Genomic DNA, 20,174 nt, shown 5'->3' on the forward strand with positions numbered 1-20,174 from the left:
TTCGAGGGCCCTCAGGGTGGACAGTTGTTTTCTTGTTGCCTCTGCAGAATCGGCATCCAGTTGCCTATTCTGTCGGTGACTGGCAGCCCTCCCGGAGGATAAACAGCTGAGTGTAAATCAATGCAGCTGGGAGAATAACACAGATCAACGTATCGTGGGTGAAAAAAAGGTCCCTGGTGCAAAGCATAGGATCTCCTTCAAGAGCTGGGACTGGCTTGGATAGCAGGAGGCCGAGGCAGCCAGTGATCATCCTGAGGGTGGGGTGTTTCTGGAAGGTTCCGAGCCACTGCCTGCCCGCCCTCATGACGCTGGGATGAGTTCATTTGTAAAGCTCTTAGTAAACACAGCTGTTGTGGTTGTAATTTGCCTCGAGGCTTTTTACTATTACTCCAGCCCTAACAGTTTGGCACACGGTATGGGAACAATGGTGTTTAGGGATGGGAAAAGAAATTGCCGTCTGTGAGCCGAGAGCAACAGCTTTCTGTGGCCAGGAGCCACTGAGCAACACCAAATGTGCAGAAGCTATGCTCCCTGAAAAAGGAGGGGCCAGCGGGTCTCAGGTACCCACATGCTCACCAGCACAGAGAAAAGCCAGAGGACCGTGTAAAGAAGAGTTACAAAAGCCTTGAGAGATTGTTCCTTTCAAGCGAAGAAAGGGTTAAGATAGTTCTTGAAAGGAGAGAGACATAATGCTTGTGAATTTACAATAGTCTGAAAGGCGTGCCTTTCTGAATGTGAGGCCCAGATTTATAAGGACAACTGAGATATCATATTGGTATCATGAATCCCTCAGATAGAACACTATGCAAGCACAGCTTAGAGGAAAATGGTTTGGGATGCAACTTCGAGGCATCATTAGAGTTCTTCCAGAAGCACAGTCACAGCTCTAGGGGACACATCTGTGCTCAGCCATTCCCGGTGGAAGCTGGTTGGGCCAAGACGATGTGGCCACCCTGTGAAATGCAGGGGTACTGAGAGAGGAGGCTGAGCTGGGTGGTGGTCCCACACACCTGCTGCAGTGGCTCAGCCTAGCAGCAGATGCTCAGTCCCTGGAGACTTGAGAGCTGTGGAGAGGTTGTGGAGAAGGCAGATCCCTGAGGCTGCCTGGCCACCTCCTGGGAGAGTGAGTTCATTGCCCATCGGCCTTGCCACAGAGGGGCTCAGACACACCCAAAAGAGGATGCCTTTACATGGGTTCCCTGTGGTCTGTTTATCCTCCCTTGTTGAGAAACTCAGTGAAGAAAGAAACCCATGGCAGTAGAAGGAAATAGAGGTGTGGCTTTCTGGCTGTTTCTCAGAGAAAATAGCCAGGTAGATGTGTTGTTTTAAAATGAGATTAGAGGCAACTTGGATTATAAATCTGAGAGTGGTAGTCAAATAAGACACTTGAGTGTTTTGGGCCAGTTGAAGGAAGTTTGACCTCTTCCTGGTGTTGTGTTCACTGCCTCAGGGACCAGGTATACGAGGTGTCTGTGTGAGCTGGCTCCCAGCTGGCTTCCCAGGCTAGCCTGAATCCCCAAGGAATCATTCTTGGTGAGAACTGACACCATGACCTTCTGCATCAGTGCAAAGCCAGTCATTGAGACTTTGAAACAGGCCCTGCAAGGACAGAGCTGGTTGGTGGAGTTTTATAGCAAAAATACAGATTGAGAGCATCGTTTACAATGTCAAGTGTTTCTGGAAGCAAAATTTATCATTTTATTATAAGAAGAGGTATTATGACCTTCGAGAAACCAATAAACCAATTGAGAAGATTTTTATAATGTAGTAATATGTATGCTTCTCAAAATCATATTTAGCATCTATATACAATTTTATACTTAAGTAAAATTCATATAAACAGCATATGCTCATAAAATCTGGCTGTGCAGCCCTTAGCACTAAGTGAGTCTGTCTGTACTCAAGATAACGCAGGACTTCCCCCTCAAGAATCCTGGTCCAACCTTGGGGCTGGAGGGAGCTTCAGGGAAGACTGGAGTTATCTAGTCAGTTGAAATTTTTACAGCTGGCTGGCTTTGCATCTCTCTTCTCTGATTCTGTTTTTAACTACTTTGAGCTCCTTGGTGAGGTGATGATAATAGCTAATATTTGAGGGCTTCTATATACCAGGCGTGATCCTCAAAACAGTTCTGTCAAGCCAGCACTATTAGTGGGGCTTCCCTCGTGGCTCAGATGGTAAAGAATCTGCCTGTAATGCAGGAGACTCAGGTTCGATCCCTGGGTCAGGAAGATCCCCTGGAGAAGAGAATGGCTACCCACTCCATATTTTTGAGACTCCCCTGGTGGCTCAGACATTTTCGAGGGAGCAACTGAGGCAAACAGAGATTAAGATCCCACACATAATAAATGACTGAATAAAGACTGAATTGACAGGTTGTATACTGCAGCCCCTACACTGGACCATCTCCCAAGAAATGGACTCTCTCCATAACTTCTTCCTCTTTCTCCTGCCTATCCCCTCAAATCCCAGGAGCCGGATTATATCTATGATGGATAGATTTCAAGGAAAAGTTCTATGGGATTCTGTGTGGCAACTTAAAACTGAATGGGTGAAACCATTTGCTTCTGCCCCAGATCCAAAGATGAAACCTGCCTGTTTTCATTGTATTTGAAACAGTTGTTGTAGAACCAGTTATCAGGAACCTACTTGAATATCAGGACTTGCAAAGGCATATCTGCCTTAACAGAGCTTGCTGAGACAGAAATACTGACCGAGACAAGAGAAAAGTGGCGGGGGTGGGGAGGAGTATTTAAAAATGAAGTTTAAAAGTAAGTGGGAGAGTACTCCCATGAGCCCAAATGGCTTTTGAAGATGTCAGGACTTGGAGGATAAGGATGGCCCCTATAAGGGGTGAGTGATAGTCCATGTGTGAGTTCAGTTCAGTTCAGTTCAGTCGCTCAGTTGTGTCCGACTCTTTGCGACCCCATGAATCGTAGCACGCCAGGCCTGGGTTAGGGGAACTCCATCTGATTTCCTTAATGAAGTCACAACTCACAGCTCAAGTGAAGGAGGGGGAGGGTGGACCGGGGGTGGTGGTGGTGAGAGGGAAGGGGCTTAGAAAGCCACCCGCACTGTCTTTCATGCAGTATCTTCATCCTCTGTCCAGACTGCTGGGGAGTTGGAAGACTGCTGGGGGCTTGCAGTGGGAGTCAGCAGGGGGCTCCCCATAGGGCCCTGCAGCTCTTCCTCAGCACCCCCTCCAGAGGTCACGACCATTACCGTTTTAGGGAATGGAGCAGGGCAGCACACAGCCCTGTGGATCCAGACCGACTGGTGGTCGTTGCAGGCCCTCACAACCTGCCAGGGTCTGGCCAGATCTTCAGACGGTGCCAGTGCATTTGCAGCGCATAATGACAGGCACGCAGGGCCTCCCCACCACCTTGTAAGGAGCACTGTTACCTGCATTTACCAGGAGGAAACTGGGTCTGGGAGATACGGAATTTGAACCCCTGCCAAAGAAGGGATGCGTCCAATTCAAAGCCTTTTCTTCTCTTTCCTGTCTCTTCCTGTCCCTTCCTGTCCCTGCTTCTCCCCTTCCCTCTTTCCCTCTTTTCTCCCCCCTTTCCTCTCCTTCTCCCTTCTCTCCCTCTCTTCCTTCCTTTGGTCCTCCCCTCCTCTTTCCCTCTTCTTCCTTCCCTCTTTCTGTATTTTAAAATAGTTAGGTCATTCACTAGAGTTGCTATAGCTCATCTGCTGGTATAGAGACTTTGTCCCAAATCCGACAGTGTCTTTTTCATTTTGTTAACTTAGGCTTGATGTTTACCTGGAATGAATTGGCAGTTGGATGACTTAAACTACGGGCAGTTTGGTAACAACTTGAAGGAGAAGGGGAGGTGTAGCCGCTTTCCTGGACAAATTCCTCACCGTTTGGGCCAGATAATAATTCCTCCTCACTGACCCCCAGTACAGCATATCTCCTGGTTTGCAGGAACCTTAGGAAGGAGAAAGCTGTTCCCCATCCTTACTCAGTGGCTTCTCCAATGCCATTGTAACTAGCAGGCCTCTTCCCATTCTTCAGCTGAAGCCAGGACACAAATGATTAGTTTTGCTTCCTTTTATTTTGTGATCATGTGCTGACTCTTGCAGGATCATAATCCAAGGATAACTGCCTCCCCGAAATGGAACTCAGTTGGCAGCCATTGGCAGGGTGCCTCTTTGTAACAATGCTGTCCAGGGTGATAGGAGCTCAGTGCACTCAGACCCCAGCTCTGCGACTAGTCATCTTAGTGCTCTGACCTAATGGCTTCACATGCTAAGCCATGTCCTTATCCTTCAGGTGAGCTCACAGCATCTGTTTCACCTATTTTAGGGGGTTGACATAAGAATCAAATGAGATATAGTTGAGAAAATACCTTGTAAACTACCACATGCTAGACAGGTATGCCCAAGACCCATGGCTTCAGACCCAATAGAAGTTCATTCAGTGGGAGTGGGCAGGGTACCTCACCAGCAGACAAGAGGTTACTTTTCACCTAGGAGTCAACAGCCCATGGCAGGAACATTTCTCCTCTTGAGAGTCACTAAGGACCAGGCTGCTTCTGTCCTTCTGCCTGACCACCCCCCCTCCTCCCCCCTCCCCCTGCTTACCTTAGTGTGCTAGCTGTTGGTCACAAGAACTCATCTTGTCTGTGGTCAAAGCAGAAAGGAGGGTGAAGAGGCTGGAGCCAGCCATGTCTGTTCCTTTTATCAGACACAGAAGCACCCTCTGCTCACCTCCCCCTGATGTGAGCAGTTTTCTTATTGGCATCACATGGTCACAAGGAAGTCAGGGAAGGTAGAGGAAGCGATGTTTGTGATTGGCCATCAGTCAGGATTCCAGGGACATCAAGGGTATTGGGATTCCTGTGACAAGGCAGGAGGAGAGTGAAATGGACTTTGAGTCTATGGCCTACCCCTTTCTCTTTATCACAGTCAGATGACACTTTGGAGATAGAACACTTCATCAGCAATATTGAGAGAGAAAAAGTAAAAAGTGTGTGTGCCCCAGGACCTTGCCTCCCCCACCTGAGGCATCTTGGTTGTTCAGAGGCTCTCACCATCAACACTGATCAGTTTTTCTTGATTTGATCCTCTTTTTCCACCTGTTTTTGGGAACAGACCTGCCCCCAGCTTCTCTTTTACAGAGAACTGGCTCATGCTCATACTGGCTTGATCAGCCAATGAGTCCAAGCAGGGACCTAGGGCTTAATTCCAGCACAGTTCTCAACAAAGTCCATGCGGCGTCTACTATAACCAGCACACACCTGGGTGCTTTTGCTAGCCCTCCACTCCCAACCCCACTTAGGCCTCCAGGAAGTTTCTTGCCCTTGGCAGGAGGGTAAGCCAGTGTGGCAGGTACCTGCATACTAAGGCTCAGTATAAATTCTCTCTTTCTAATTGTTCCGTGACCGTGGATCTGGGCCCTGGAAATATTTCTTCTTTGTAGCTGGCTCTCGAACATTGTCAGTACAGAGTGCATGAAAGACACGGGAGAAAAAGGATTCTGCATCTGGTTCTTTGTGGCTCCTGTAGCACCCAGGCCCTAGAGCCAGAGAGAGGAAATGAGGACCATGTCACTGGGGCAGAGTACGTGGGCTAAGGGCTCATCATCTGGGAAGCAGAGCCTGTGGTGCGGTTCTCATCTTCTAAAATTTGTCTGTCTTATTTACCCTTAAAGTCAGATTTCACAGGCTGTTTGACCATAGACATGTCTGTAGAACCTTAGAGGCAGGACCCAGCAGTGATGAGCACAGGCCTCAGAGATAGACCAGGATTCATTTCCAGGGTCTGCCGGTTACTCACTGTGCGCTCTTTTACCTGACACTGAACTCATCTAAGCCTCAGTGTTCCCAGCTACAAAATGGGGAGAGTAATATACAACTTACAGGGTTATCTGGAATACTGGAGCTCATTGTTAGACATGAAAACATTTAGTGAAGTGCATTGTATATAGTAATCACTCTGTAAATTGTTGGAAGGCTCTCTGTGGGTGATGGGACCAGGTGACTCCTGAGTCCTTCCCACTTTGAATCCTCACTTACGTGTGGGTCCACATGGCTTCAAGCCTCTTGCCTCACGTCCTCTTCACCTCTGCCTTTCTCTCTTTTTCTGGTCTCTACACTCTCCGCTCTTCCCTGCACTTCCATCCTGCTGTCATGCGTCTCTTGATCCTCTCCCTATTTTTAGCTTTTGGCTGTGATGAGTTAACAAGGGCTTGATGAAACAGTTTAGAAATATTTGCTCAGGGCCTTGCAGAAATGCACATGTGTTTGTTCTGAGTATTTTATTATCTTGTGATGACTTGCTCATGTTACTTGTCTCCAGGGTCAAGTGTTCCCTTTCTAGTTCTGTTCTTTCAGGAATAAGATAAGAAGGCAGCATTATTCTGGCCAAGACCCGAAAGATCGATGAGTCACGGCTCGGGATCAGACACAGAGGTCTCAGTCGAAGCAGTTTCTCGTCCTTGGGAGGAAACCTCTGTAACTCAAGGGCTCCCCTCCTCCAGCTGGATATAGAGTTCAAAGAATTACATTTTGTGCAGGCAAACCAACAGACGGGGGCAGCCCCCCAGCACCAGGAAACCCAGAGCAAGTGGTTCTGTGGGCAAGTGCTGCCTCCAGTCGGACTGAGACTCATTTGTACCAGCAAGCAGCTGTGGGCTGGATGGCAGGCTTCCTGAGGGCAGGCACTGCGGGTCTTGTTCACATTTGAACCTGGTGCCCAGCCAGACTCTGGCCATAGGAAGCAGAAAATAATCTTCTTAGAAGTGAAATGTGAACATGTGGGTGAACTGGCCAGGGGGGTGTGCTGTCTATTCCAGCCCCTCTCAGTAGCAACTCCTGCATTTTACAGTGAAAGAGAAAAAAAAGAGTGCCATCTTGAAGTTGCATTTCTGCAGTGAGTGAATTTACCGTGGACTCTTAACTCCGTCATGTGCTCTGAGCACCTTTAAACCTCCATAAACCCAGCTTTCTCATCTGTAAAACAAGAATGACACCAACAGTGCCTGGGTCATAGGCTGCAGAGATGAAACAAGGAAGGTCAGGGAGTGGTTCATGTAGTGTCTGCCAGAGAGTTTCAAGGAAAGCTTCCTCTAAGTCAAGGAAGGCGTCATTCAGACTCAGCGTGTTAGCACTAAGAAAGGGTATATGAGATTGTCTTCTAGTCATCCTCTCCCACATCTGCTCAACTAAAGACGTTTTTAAGACTTCATCTGCTAGACAGGGATGATGATGCTCATCTCAGAGGATTGTGGGATTCCCAGGTGGCTCAGAGGTAAAGAATCTCCTGCCAGTGCAGAAGATGCAAGAGACATGGGTTTGATCCCTGGGTCAAGAAGATCCCTTGGAAGGGGAAATGGCACCCCACTCCAGTATGTTTGCCTGGAAAACTCCATGGACAGAGAAGCCTGATGGGCTACAGTTCATGGGGTCTCAAAGAGTCGGAGATGACTCAGCACACACACACAAAGGGTTGTGGAAAGGAGTAAACTAGAAATACACATTGGCGTGGCAGGCACATAGTACTTGCTTAGCAAACAGTAACTATACTACCTTATGATGTCACACCAATACTCAGCATTTGTGGCTGCCCTTAGGTTAGCTTTTTAAGGAAAAACAGTTGTCTCTGTTTTCAGGCACCTAAAATGTACATGCGCGCTCCCTAGCCTTGCTTGTGCTTCAGGGAGTCTATTTAAGAGAGGAGGGCAGACCACCCCCTGCACCCTTCTCACCTCCCAGCACTATAGCTGTCAGTAAGCCACCTGTCTGCTCCAAGCTTCAATTTCTTCTTCACTACCTGGCACATGTGCTAGATAGACCTCACAAGAGAAGAGTGTAGACGTTGCTGCTGTCTGAGAATGAAAGCCATCTTTTTTTGTGATTATGTCTCAATTCTGTATTGCTTTCGCTGTCAAACATAGAATTAGATGTTGCTGAATTCAGCTGCTTTGTTTGCCCCACTGCGGCTCAGTGGGTTAGACTCCATTTTTAACTTTCCAGAAGGCAAGAATCTTGTTTCATTCATTCATTTCATTCATACTGAATGCCAGTATGCCAGACATTGTTCCAGGGTCTGGTACTGCAACAGTAAATAGGTCATAAGCTTGCCTTCATGGAGTTTATATTTTAATAAGAAAAAAGGCGATGATAAACCACTAAGTAGCTACATAGTATAGTAGTATAGTGATGCATTCTATGAGCAATAATAATGTAAGAAAACTAAGAATAATGGAAGTTGCCTTTTTTGAGAGGGACTGGAATTTTTTTTTTTTTAATGTACATCTGCCACCTCCCTCAAATTCAAGTAAAAATCCTTACAAATAGAGGAGCCAGTATCATAGTTTCATGGAAACAAGTTTTGAATTCCTCTTGAATCATGGGAAGTTTGAATTCATGTCTCTGGCTTTATAATGATTTTATAATGACTTTCTAGAATGACTGATTCCAGGTACCCATATAAATGTCTGAAAAGAGTGATTGACTTCAGAAATGCAAACATTTATCTAAAATCCTGCCCAGGCTCTCAAATGCATATCTTAGTCTTAGCTGCTTCAAACCTTGCAGTCAACTCAGGAACTTGGCTTTTAGAGGCTTGTTCTGTCCATCATTGCAATTTGCAATCCTTTACAAGTCGATTTTTTGCAGTGTGCATTCCCTGGGCCCTGCTTCAGTATGAACATAGATCTTTTATGGTAAAACACACACACATTAGAAATGTGTATTTTTGCTGAAAACCATTATTTGCCTTCTAAACCCTGGTTGTGTGAAATAAGTGTGGGTTTGGGGAAGCTTAGAAGCATCTTTATGAGCTGGCCCTGTCAATAGTATCGGAGTGTGGTGGTGGTTCTCAGCCCCAGCTGCTACTGCTCTTAGAGTTACCTGGACAACCATCAAAACTCCCAGTGCTCAGGACCCACCTGCCCCAGACCAGTTAGATCAAAATCTCTGTCTAACCTCCCCAGGTGACTACAGGGTACAACCAAGGTTGACCACCACTATTGTGTCTTATGGGAAGGATCAGGCTGCCAGGCAAGCCTCTTTAAAGGGTGGTTTTCCTAAATGGGAAGGAATTCCAAAAAAGAAGGAATATGTGTAGATATAGCTGATTCACTTTGCTCTACAGCAGAAACTAGTGCAACATTTTAGAGCAAATGTTTTATTGTTGCTGTTTAATCACTAAGTCGTGTCCAGCTTTTTTGTGACCCCATGGACTATAGCCCGCCAGGCTCCTCTGTCCCTGGGATTTCCCAGGCAAGAATGCTAGAGTGGGTTGCCACTTCCTTCTCCAGGGGATCTTCCCAACCAGGGATCAAACCCACGTCTCCTGCATTGCAGGTGGATTTTTTACCACTGAGACATCCGAGAAGCCCATAAAGCAACTATACTCCAATAAAAATTAAATAAATAAACAAATAAAGGATAGTTTTCAAAGGTGCTATGTATCAGAGTCATCCAGGAACTGGGCAAAAGCAAGTACCACATCTGGAGATCTGAATGAAGGAAGGCTGGGCAAGGCCGGAGGATTACAGGTCTTCTGTGTGATTTTGGTAGAGATGGTGGGGGGGAACCAGACTTAAATTTTTTTAGCTTGTGCCTCCCCTATGTGATTCTAAGGCATTCCAGAGACTTAAGGATATACTGAAAAGTTGAGACTAGTCGGAAAGATCTCTTGACCAGCCCCACTTCTCAAAGACCTGAGTAACCTCCTACATCCGCTATTTCCTTGTCAAACGTGCTGAGCCCAGAAACCCTTGAAATCTGAGCCACCCTCACAGTGGCCAGTACTTCTGCACCCATAGTTTGAACTGTGTGCATATCTAGCATCAGGTATGTCTGTTACCTAACCTGTGAAGGCCACATATGTGTGTTGTAATTACATAATTTCATTAAATGTTACATCAACTGATAAAATATAAATGAAAATTAAGAATAGTCACTTATGTACAAACTTAGGTTGTTACTCAGGAAGGATTTGATCGAAATGAGTCTTCTGAAAAATGATTTGCTATTCAATTACGGATGGTTACTACAACAGTAAAATAATGGTAAATTCATAAGAGTTTTGAGGCTGTGTTTATATTGCTCTGGGGATTCCCTGGTGGCTTAGATGGTAAAGCGTCTGCCTGCAAAGCAGGAGACCCAGGTTCGATCCCTGGGTCAGGAAGATCCCCTGGAGAAGGAAATGGCAACCCACTCTAGTACTCTTGCCTGGAAAATCCCATGGACAGATGAGCCTGGTAGGCTATAATCCATGGGATAGCAAAGAGTCAGACACCACTGAGCGACTTCACTTATATTGCTCTACAAGTATTTTAAAGTTACACAACACAAAGTTTAGATATAGTGTTATAGTTTTTGGTTAAAATAAAACATTACTGATATATAGGTATCCCCTTTCATTTTTGTCTACTTTTAGCTGACCAACTACTTTTCCCTCTTCTGTTAAATAAGAAACAGTGAGCAATGATAGATGCTGTAAATGAAGAGAGTAGGTATGATTAGCTTTTAATATATTGATACAGCATTAATTTTCTATCTTCTTAAACAGCAATAAATAATTTAGTGAACTTTCTATTTTTCATGTAAGACGAATACCTCTAATTTAAATCAGGCAGTGAAAGGAAAATTAGTCTAAGACCAGTTGCTAATCTAGCTGTTGATCTGTACTGTACTAAAAGATTTGCTTTTGAAATTGTCTTCCTGGTCGCCCCAGGCTCTTGTCAATACTGCTGTTGTCTACTTTTGCCACTTTGTATCCAACTGTTATTTGTAATACAGTGATTCATCTCATCCTTAATACATCTCAAAGCTCTAAATCAACGTTGGCAAATTCTGACCCCTAGACCCACCACCTGCTTTGATATGGCCCTTAAGCTAAGCCTGGTTTTTGTTTTTGTTTTTATTTTTTCACTTTATTTATTTATTTTGGAGGCTAATTACTTTACAGTATTGTATTGGTTTTGTCATACATTGACATGAATCCACCACGGGTGTACATGTGTTTCCCATCCTGACCACCCCTCCCACCTCCTTCCCCATCCCATTCCTCTGGGTCATCCCAGTGCACCAGCCCCGAGCACCCTGTATCATGCATTGAACCTGGACTGGCGATCTGTTTCGCATATGATAATATACGTGTTTCAATGCCATTCTTCCATATCATTTGCCCTCACCCTCTCCCACAGAGTCCAAAAGACTGTTCTATACATCTGTGTCTCTTTTGCTGTCTTGCATATAGAGTTATCGTTACCATCTTTCTAAATTCCATATATATGCGTTAGTATACCATATTGGTGTTTTTCTTTCTGGCTTACTTCACTCTGTATAATAGCTCAGTTTCATCCACCTCATTAGAACTGATTCAAATGTATTCTTTTTAACGGCTGAGTAATACTCCATTGTGTATATGTACCACAGCTTTCTTATCCATTCATCTGCTGATGGACATCTAGGTTGCTTCCATGTCCTGGCTATTATAAACAGTGCTGCGATGAACATTGGGGTACACGTGTCTCTTTCAATTCTGGCTTCCTCGGTGTGTATGCCCAGCAGTGGGATTGCTGGGTCATAAGGCAGTTCTATTTCCAGTTTTTTAAGGAATCTCCACACTGTTCTCCATAGTTATTTCTAGTCTTCTTGATAATAACCATTCAATAGGTGTGAGGTGTTTTTGATTTGTGTTTTTGATTTGCATTTCCCTAATTATTAATTTGATTTGCATCTTTGGATGTTTTTGATTTGCATTTCCCTGATTATTAATGGTGTAAACATCTTATATACCTGATGGCCATCTCTATATGTTCTTTGGAAAAATGTTTATTCAGATATGCCCATTTTCTAATCTGATTGATTTGGGGGGTTTTACTATTGACTTGTATGTGTACTTTATATATTTTTGGATATTAGCCCCTTATCAGTTACATGACTTGCAAATACTGTCTCCCACTCAGTAGGTTTCCTTTTCATTCTCTTGATGGTTTCCTTTGCTATACTGTTTCTTTTGCTACACAGAAGCTTTTCAGTTTTATGGAGACCTACTTGTTTATTTTTGCTTTTGTTTTTGGTGTCAAACTCAAAAAATCATTGCCAAGACCAGTGACAAGAACTTTACCGCCCATGTTTTCTTTTAGGACTTTTATAACTTCCTTTGTTATGTTCAGGTTTTTAATCCATTTTGAGTTAATTTTTGTACATGGTGTAAGATAGTGGTTCAGTTTCGTTCTTTTGCATGTGTCTGGTCTGTCCAGTCTTTCCATCACCATTTATTGAAGAGACTCCTTTCCCAGGTGTATATTCTTGGTTTCTTTGTCATAAGTTAATTGACCATATATGCATGTGCTTATTTCTGGGCTCACTATTCTGTTCCATTAATCTCTGTGTCTGTTTTTACGCCAGTACCATACTATTTCAATTATTAGAACTTTGTAATATAGTTTGAAATCAAGATGTTTGATACCTCCAGTTTTGTTCCTTATCAAAATTGCTCTGACTAATTGGGGTCTTTTATGATTCCTTACAAACTTGAGGACTCTTTGTTCTATTTCTGTGGAAAAGGCCATTGCAGTTTTGATAGAATTGCATACTGTCTATAGATTCCTTCGAGCATTATGAACATTTTAACAATACTCTCCCAACCCATGAGGACAGGACACCTTTCAGTTTGTGTCTTCTTCAGTTTCTTTCATTAACATCTTGTCATTTTCAATATACAGCTATTTCTCATCCTTGCTTAAATTCATCCCTAAGTATTTTATTCTTTTTTGATGCAGTTGTTAATGGTATTATTTTCTTAATTTCTCTTTCTGATTATTAGTGTATAGAAGTACAACAGATTTTTGTGTATTTATTTTGTATCTTGCAACTTTACTGAATTTATGTGTTGGTTCAGAGATCCTAAAATATTTATTATCTGACCCTTTAAGAAAAAAGTGGTGGACCTCAGACTGAAATGCCAGCTCTCCCCGAATCACTTGTCTGTTTAGCTGTCCCTCTGGGGAGCCACTGCTTCTAGTCCTATACTTTTCCACTGTCCTTGAGGGCTTGCCTATAGCCTGGCTTTAAAGTAAAGGTGCTGAATGTAACTGGGTCAGTTTTTCAGGGGTTCTTTGTTCACCTGTTTAATTCTGGCCAATCCTCTGGTGTATAAGACCTCAAGCTCCTAGATCTTCTAAACTATAAAATATTTGTAAAGTCAGATCCCAGCTTTTTAAAAAAAAATTAATGAATCAATAACTAATGTCTACAAATACACGTTTATTTTAAATTCCTATTTATTTTGTTGCTACCGTTACCTTTTTGAGGCTGGATGTACAAGCACTGCTGCTATATCATCTCTATATTCTCAAGACATCTCCAACTGCAAAATCACAGACTGAAGATAACAGAACTTAGGAGGAAAAAAGGGTCAGAGCAGATGACTACAAATCTGAATACTGTGAACCACAGCCAATATACAAAGATAATACTCCTAATAAAAACTGCAGCAGAGTTGGAAAAGATACATTTAATGCCTAAGAAGTAAATACTATAATAAATATATAACTTTACCTTTAAGAAGGTCAAATCAGTGTGCTTGGGAAAGAGGGGAGGTTAAGGTGACTGGAGGTTCCTTCCGCTTCATGGGAACAGGATCAGATGCACAGTGATGGAGGAGAACCCCACGGGAGTACTTCCCAGATGGAGCCTATGGCCACACTGAGCCAGGAGGGAGAACATTCATGATGTCCAGTCCTCTGTCCCTCTGTGGCTTGTGCATACAGCTGAGTGAGTTTTCTTTTGCATTCAACTGCTGTTTCTGATTCTATAGAACATTAATGTGCTGGGGAGAAAATTGTGTGCGAACGCCACTAACATGCTCTGTTCACATCACTCCTTATCCCTCATGTAGAAGCTTATTGGCATTGAGGAAACATGTGTTTTAGCAGAACTGACTGTACTTTTCTCCTTTAGACTCTGTCATTTCTTCCCTTTCTCAAAATAATTTTATGTATTAAACAACAGTATGGGCAGAAGAATCTGAATCCCAATAACTGGCCAAAAAAACAAGCAAAGTGAACATTAAAAATTCCAGGTCAGCATTTATGTCAAGACAGCATATATATACCACAGTATATATTAAATCCAAAGAGAATGAAGAATAAAAGGTTGACTAGAAGGTTATTAGTCACCTGATCTTTCCCTGTGCCAGGTAAAGGCCCTCACTTCTGACTCCCCATTGGAGAAATTATCAGCTGCTGATCGAGTAGCATGTTTATTTATTCATTGTTGGCTGCACGGGTCTTTGTTGCTGCACATGGGCTTTCTCTAGTTGCGGAGAGCTGGGGCTGCTCTCTAGCCACGGTGCACAGGCGTCTCGCTGCAGTGATTTCTCTTGATGCGGAGCATGGGCTCTAGGCACAATGGGCTTCAGTAGTTGCAGCACAAAGACTCAATAGTTGAGGACCACGGGAAGCACATGCTTATAAGCATAGGGTTATGCTTCTAGAAGCATAGGCTTATAAGCATAGGGTTATGCTTCTAGAAGCATAGGCTTATAAGCATAGAGTTATGCTTCTAGAAACATAGGCTTATAAGCATAGGGTTATGCTTCTAGAAACATAAGCCCTAGAGCATAGGCACCATAGTGTTGGCTCATCGGCTAGGTTGTTCCATAGCATGTGGAATCTTCCTGGACCAGGGATTGAACCTGTGTCCCCTGCGTTGACAAGCAGACTCCCAGCCACTGAATCACCAGGGAAGTCTCTGTGAATAATTTTTTTATAAGACACATGTAAGGTTGGGTATTTATAAGTATATATCAACACATGAATAGGGTATGACAATAAGAAATGAAAAACCCATAATGATGTAACACTAGAGAAAAATAATAAACCCGCTGGAGTTGAAGAATATTGAACATTCTCAGGAGGAAGAAGAAATACAGAAAATTAGACTTTGAAAAATATTGTTAAAAGAAAGATAAATCTAGTATTTTTTTTTTGCTCAGGGCATATACAGTGAGGTCATATTGGTCTTAACAGAGAAAATAAAGAACAGTTCAGTGGAAGCTGTGCTCAGCAGCAGCAGTCTTGTGGAAGGTGAGATAAGGTGTAAGGAGCACCTTGTTATCAGCCAGAATCACATAATAGTAAGCACTGAGAACATTTTGGTATGCTGGCAGAAATCCTCAAAAGAGTGTCAGAGCAAAAATTTGAGGCAAAGTAAAATAATCGGTTATTTCTAAATGTGCAGAATTAGCTTGTGACCAGACTGTAGAGAGCCAGTTAAGTGTCAGGGTTTGAGCAGCTATCAGAGGCAAAATATGAAATATTTGAACAAGCCATTGATGGAAAATGCAAAAGAGAAGAGTGACCTCAGCGGTGTTAGAAGAAATGCCAGTCAAATGAGTAACTGCGTAGATAAATTGTTGGCGTTAAAGTTTCCCCAAATTGGAGTGTTGCGATGGCTGGTTGTGTTAACTAAATTTGGAACTGCTTTCAAATGTGAATATGAGGTCACACAGACACAAATAATTTCACAAATAAATTAAGGGTTTTATTTTCTCTTATTTGAGAAAGACAGGCGACTCAGGGTTGCTTAGTGGCCTGTCATCTGGGATCCAGCCTATTTTTGTCTTTCTACTCTGCCATAATGTTGTGCATTCGTGTGTGTGTGCTCAGTTGCTTCAGTTGTGTCCGATTCTTTGCAACCCTGTGGACTGCAACCCACCGGGCTCCTCTGTCCATGGGATTCTCCAAACAAGAATACTGGAGTGGGTTGTCATGCATCTCCTGCCTTGCAGGCAGATTCTTTACTGCTGAGCCATGGAGGAAGCCCACCCATCCTCAGATTTATCTTTTGATCCAGTATGGATGCTGAAACTCCAACCATTACGTCCTCAGTCCACTTAGGATCCAAGAGAAAGAGGGAAGGATAGAAAGGAAACATCTCTGGTGAGGCAGCCCTCTTTATTTTTCTTTAACTGTTTATTTTGGATTGGGGTCTAGCTGATTAACTATGTTGTGACAGTTTCAGGTGGACAGTGAAGGGACTCAGGTGGACAGTGAAGGGACTTAGCCATACATATACACGTGTCCATTCTCCCCAGATTCCCTTCCCATCAGGTGAGGCAGCCCTCTTCAGAGTTTTCTTGAGAGTTGTACACAGTCCTGACCTACCCTAATTGCTAAGGAGACTGAGACATGTGACCTTTTATCTGGAACTATTTTTGCCCTAAACAGAAGTGGAGTTCTTTTCCTAAGAAGAGGAGTGTGACTACCAGCTGTCTCTACCACCAGAGGGATATGTGCTGAGCTAATCTTTGTATTAAATGAAGGATAGGGAGGATACCCAGGAAATATGCCTGTGTAGGACAACAGCTCAAGATAAACTAAAGTCGGGGTAAAGGTAAAAATAAAGAACAATAAAGATGTTGCCCCAACAGGAGTATGTCAAAGACCACTTGGCCAGAAAAAAAAAAAAAAAGATACGTATGACAGAGTCTCTTTACTAAGTAAGCTGTCAGAGACACTCACTTTCATAGAGTGATGGTGAAGAGCTTTGTTCCAATCCTGATTCTGCCACATAATTTTCAGGGTGACCTTAGGCAGGTGTCTTGATCTCTCTGAGCCTCAGTTTGTCCATCTGTAGGGTGGCAACAGCAATCCCTTTCTCCTAAGGTGGTTGTGAGGATTAATTGAAATGCTGCATGAAAAGTCACAGCACAGACTGAGAGCCCAGCACACAGCGCACCACGCCCACTAATGTGGCTGCTAAGAGTCCTGTTCAGCCAAGCACAAAGCAGCTGGCAAGGTCCTTTAACCTCATGCTGGAGGGCGAGGGAGGGATCACATTCATCCTGACCCCGTCCTCAACAGTTGTCTGCTGAAGAAGAATGAGAAGAACCAGGAATATTGGGAGAAAGGAGCTGACTCGTAGACAGGGAGAATTGTGTATTCAGTGTGTACCTGAGAGCTCCAGGGCCAGAAGAAATAACATGTCTGTGAGTGGATAACTTGCCTGGAAATCCCCAAGATGAGGTGACTGATTAGGTGACTGTTGAAGAATCAGGATTATTCCCCTACCTACAATCAATCCTGTGATTACAGCAATCTGAGTGATGAGAAATTAAGAAACATTAAAATCATTACCTTGGACAGCAAAAAAAAGAAAAAACGTTTGAACACTTCTGAGTGTTTGAAAGCTTTTCTCAGAATAAAGTATGATGACTTGTGTATATTATCGTGGAGAATATCTAGTAAAAGATTACTATAATGAGCCCCTCACCCAGCTTCACCAGTTATCAACTCATGGCCAGCCATATTTCCTCTTTGTCCCCCAACCCCAGATTATTTTGAAGCAAATCCAAAACATTTCATTATTTCATCCCTAAGTATTTCATTGTGTACCTCTATCAAGTCTCAAAACGGTTTAACCACAGTACCATTACCACCCCTGAAAATAATTATTAAATTCTTAACATTGAATACACAGTGTACAGATTTCTTAGACTACACTCATAATCTTTTTGAGTTTATTCAGTCAGGATGCAAATAAGACCCACACATTATGATTGGGTATGTTCTATATAAGTCTCTTAATGGAGGTTCATTTATTGAAGAAACTGGGTTATTTATCCTGTAGATTCCCACAGTCTGAATTTTATTAATTGCATACTCATGGTGTGATTTGCCATCTTTCTCTCCCTACTCTCTTTTCTGAAATCGGTAGATAAGAGATTCCAGCTTGATCAAATTCAGGTTTGACTCTTTGGAAGGCCACTTTGGAGGTGTGGTTGGGGACCACCCTCAGGGGGTACAGAAGTCTGTTTATCTTGTTTTTCTTGATGTTCTCAGCTATTAAGAATCATTGCCTCGATCCATTAGTTCATCAGTGCTTGCAAATGGCGATTTTCTAATTAAGTGGTTTTACAGACTCACATCTAAATATATTAGATGTTTTTCAGTCTGCCGAAGTTATTCCTACTAATATTATATTGACTTTTAAATTCAGCCTATTTAAATTTCGTGAATGCTCAGTTTGGGAACATCTGAAAATTCATCTAAGAGACCTGGCTAACATCTGCACTGTGCTGGCACCCTCTGCCTTTTCCAGATTTTCTCCTTTTTTAAAGCTTTCTCACTTTAATGTTTTTAAGTGGCGTTAAGCTTCAGCCCTGTGCTATGTCCATATGCTTTACCAGCTGAACTTTCAGACCTATCAGCTAGATAGGTTCCCTGGTGATTGATTTTTTTCCTGGAGACCCAGAGGCCCACAATGGTGCACATATGGTATCTAATGGTGAGTAACTGAGTTAATGGTGTGTGAAGGTGACCTGAATAAATATGAATCAGAACTAATGTGGAATATGGCAAGCTGTTCCTACAGTTAATGTGGAATATTTCTGTTTATGCCTAAGTGGATGTTAGGTAACTCCCTTGTGGGGAAGCCATATAGCCCTGAGCTCAGAAATTCTGTCTAGGACACAGGAGATCAAAGCCCTCCTCTTCTGAACCTTTTTAAGGAGGACATTCACTTTCCCTTTTTCACATTCTGCTGGGATTTGGAAGACCATGCCATTCTTTTATGCTTCCTCTTTCTAAATTGAGGACTGCAAATGACCAAGACCAGTGAGGCACTCGTGTGGTTTATCAGCTTTTCCCAACAGTTCCTTCTAGGAAAATTTGACTTGCCAGATTTTTTCCTCAGTAGGAAAGTGGTTATTTGCAATCTGGATTGCTCCTTGGCCTCCAGCTTGATTTTAATTGTTACAGCCATGTCAATGAAAAAAAAAAATTTGAGCAAGACCACCCCCTCCCCCTGTCAGTCTATGGATGTTAATATATTGATAAAAAAATGAACAGGACTATAATAATGTTATGTGTATTCTGAAAACCTTGAAAACTACAAACATTTTCACGTTTTTTTTGTCTTACATCCCACTCGATTTCCTTGCACATCCCACTTTGGGTATACACTTCATCAGTTAGGGTAGACGCTGTATGAACTTCCAGTGAGGCAATGGTAACCTCCAGACAAACCATACCTCAAAGGCAAAATTTAACTAATTTTTAAAATCAGGAAATACAGTAAGAGATTATTTTCAACATAAAAATTTTTACTGTCTTCAGAAGTGAAACTTTATTTTGAATCATAGGGCCCCATAATCACAGGCAGGGCCCCATAACCATTTCAAAGGTGGAACTTCTTGAAGGACTTGAATCTGACTTTATGTCCACTCATACATGAAATAATGTGACTACTGCCGAGGCCAAAGTGAAGTTACATGATATGTATTATAATATGTGAAACTTCTATCACCACCACCCCCATCCCCCATAATCTATGATAGTGGTCACTGATTTCTGTTAAAATAGTCAGTGCACAGTTCCTTTAGAACATTAAGTTATTTGTGGGCCAGGTCTCCCCTGAAGTAGGCCACTTCCCACCATTTTCCACAGTTTCTTTTGCTGGATAAACACCCCCTTTTCAGTATCAGTTACACCAGTCCTCAGACTTGTGCTGCTCTGTGTCCCGTGTCAGACCCCAGAGGTCTTTGCCTTTTGCACTCCTGACTGTTTATTTTTATAGATGCACGTTGAGCAACTTCTTTCTTATTATTAGTTAATTTATTTTAATTGGAGGATCATTACCCTATGACATTGTGGTGGTTTTTGCCATTCATCGACATGAATCGGCCCCAGGTATACACTTGTCCGCCCCCAACCCCAACCCCCCTCCCCTGCCTCTCCACACCCCACCCCTCTAGGTTGTCCCAGAGCACCAGCTCTTGGTGCCCTGCTTCATGCACGGAACTTGCACTGGTCATCTATTTTGTACATGCTTGCGTGCTACTCTACCAAATCATCCCACCCGTTCCTTCTCCCACTAGTCCAAAAGTCTGTTCCTTACATCTGGGTCTCCTTTGCTGTCCTGCATACAGAATCATCGGTACCATCTTTCTAAATTCCATATATATGTGTTAATATGCAGTATTTGTCTTTCTTTTTCTGAGTTACTTTACTCTGTATAATAGGCTCCAGGGTTCATGCAGCTTATTAGAATGGACTCAAATGTGTTCCTTTTTATAGCTGAGTAATATTCCGTTGTGTAAATATACCACAATTTCCTTATCCATTCATATGCTGATGGACATCTAGGTTGCTTCCATGTTCCAGCTATTGTAAATAGTGCTGCAGTGAACGTTGGAGTACATG

General features: G+C 43.0%; 1 protein-coding gene and 1 non-coding gene across 3 annotated transcripts in view; both read left to right on the forward strand.

Annotated features, from left to right (window-relative positions):
* MGAT5 (alpha-1,6-mannosylglycoprotein 6-beta-N-acetylglucosaminyltransferase) overlaps positions 1-20,174 on the forward strand; it is a 394,846-nt gene that overhangs the window by 302,808 nt on the left and 71,864 nt on the right. The gene's annotated exons all lie outside the window — the stretch shown is intronic.
* Positions 10,073-10,145, forward strand: TRNAC-GCA. The gene has a single exon. It is a non-coding gene; the product is annotated as a tRNA-Cys (tRNA).

The sequence above is a fragment of the Oryx dammah genome, unplaced genomic scaffold, assembly GCF_014754425.2.
Source record: "Oryx dammah isolate SB20612 unplaced genomic scaffold, SCBI_Odam_1.1 HiC_scaffold_27, whole genome shotgun sequence".
NCBI lineage: Eukaryota > Metazoa > Chordata > Mammalia > Artiodactyla > Bovidae > Oryx > Oryx dammah.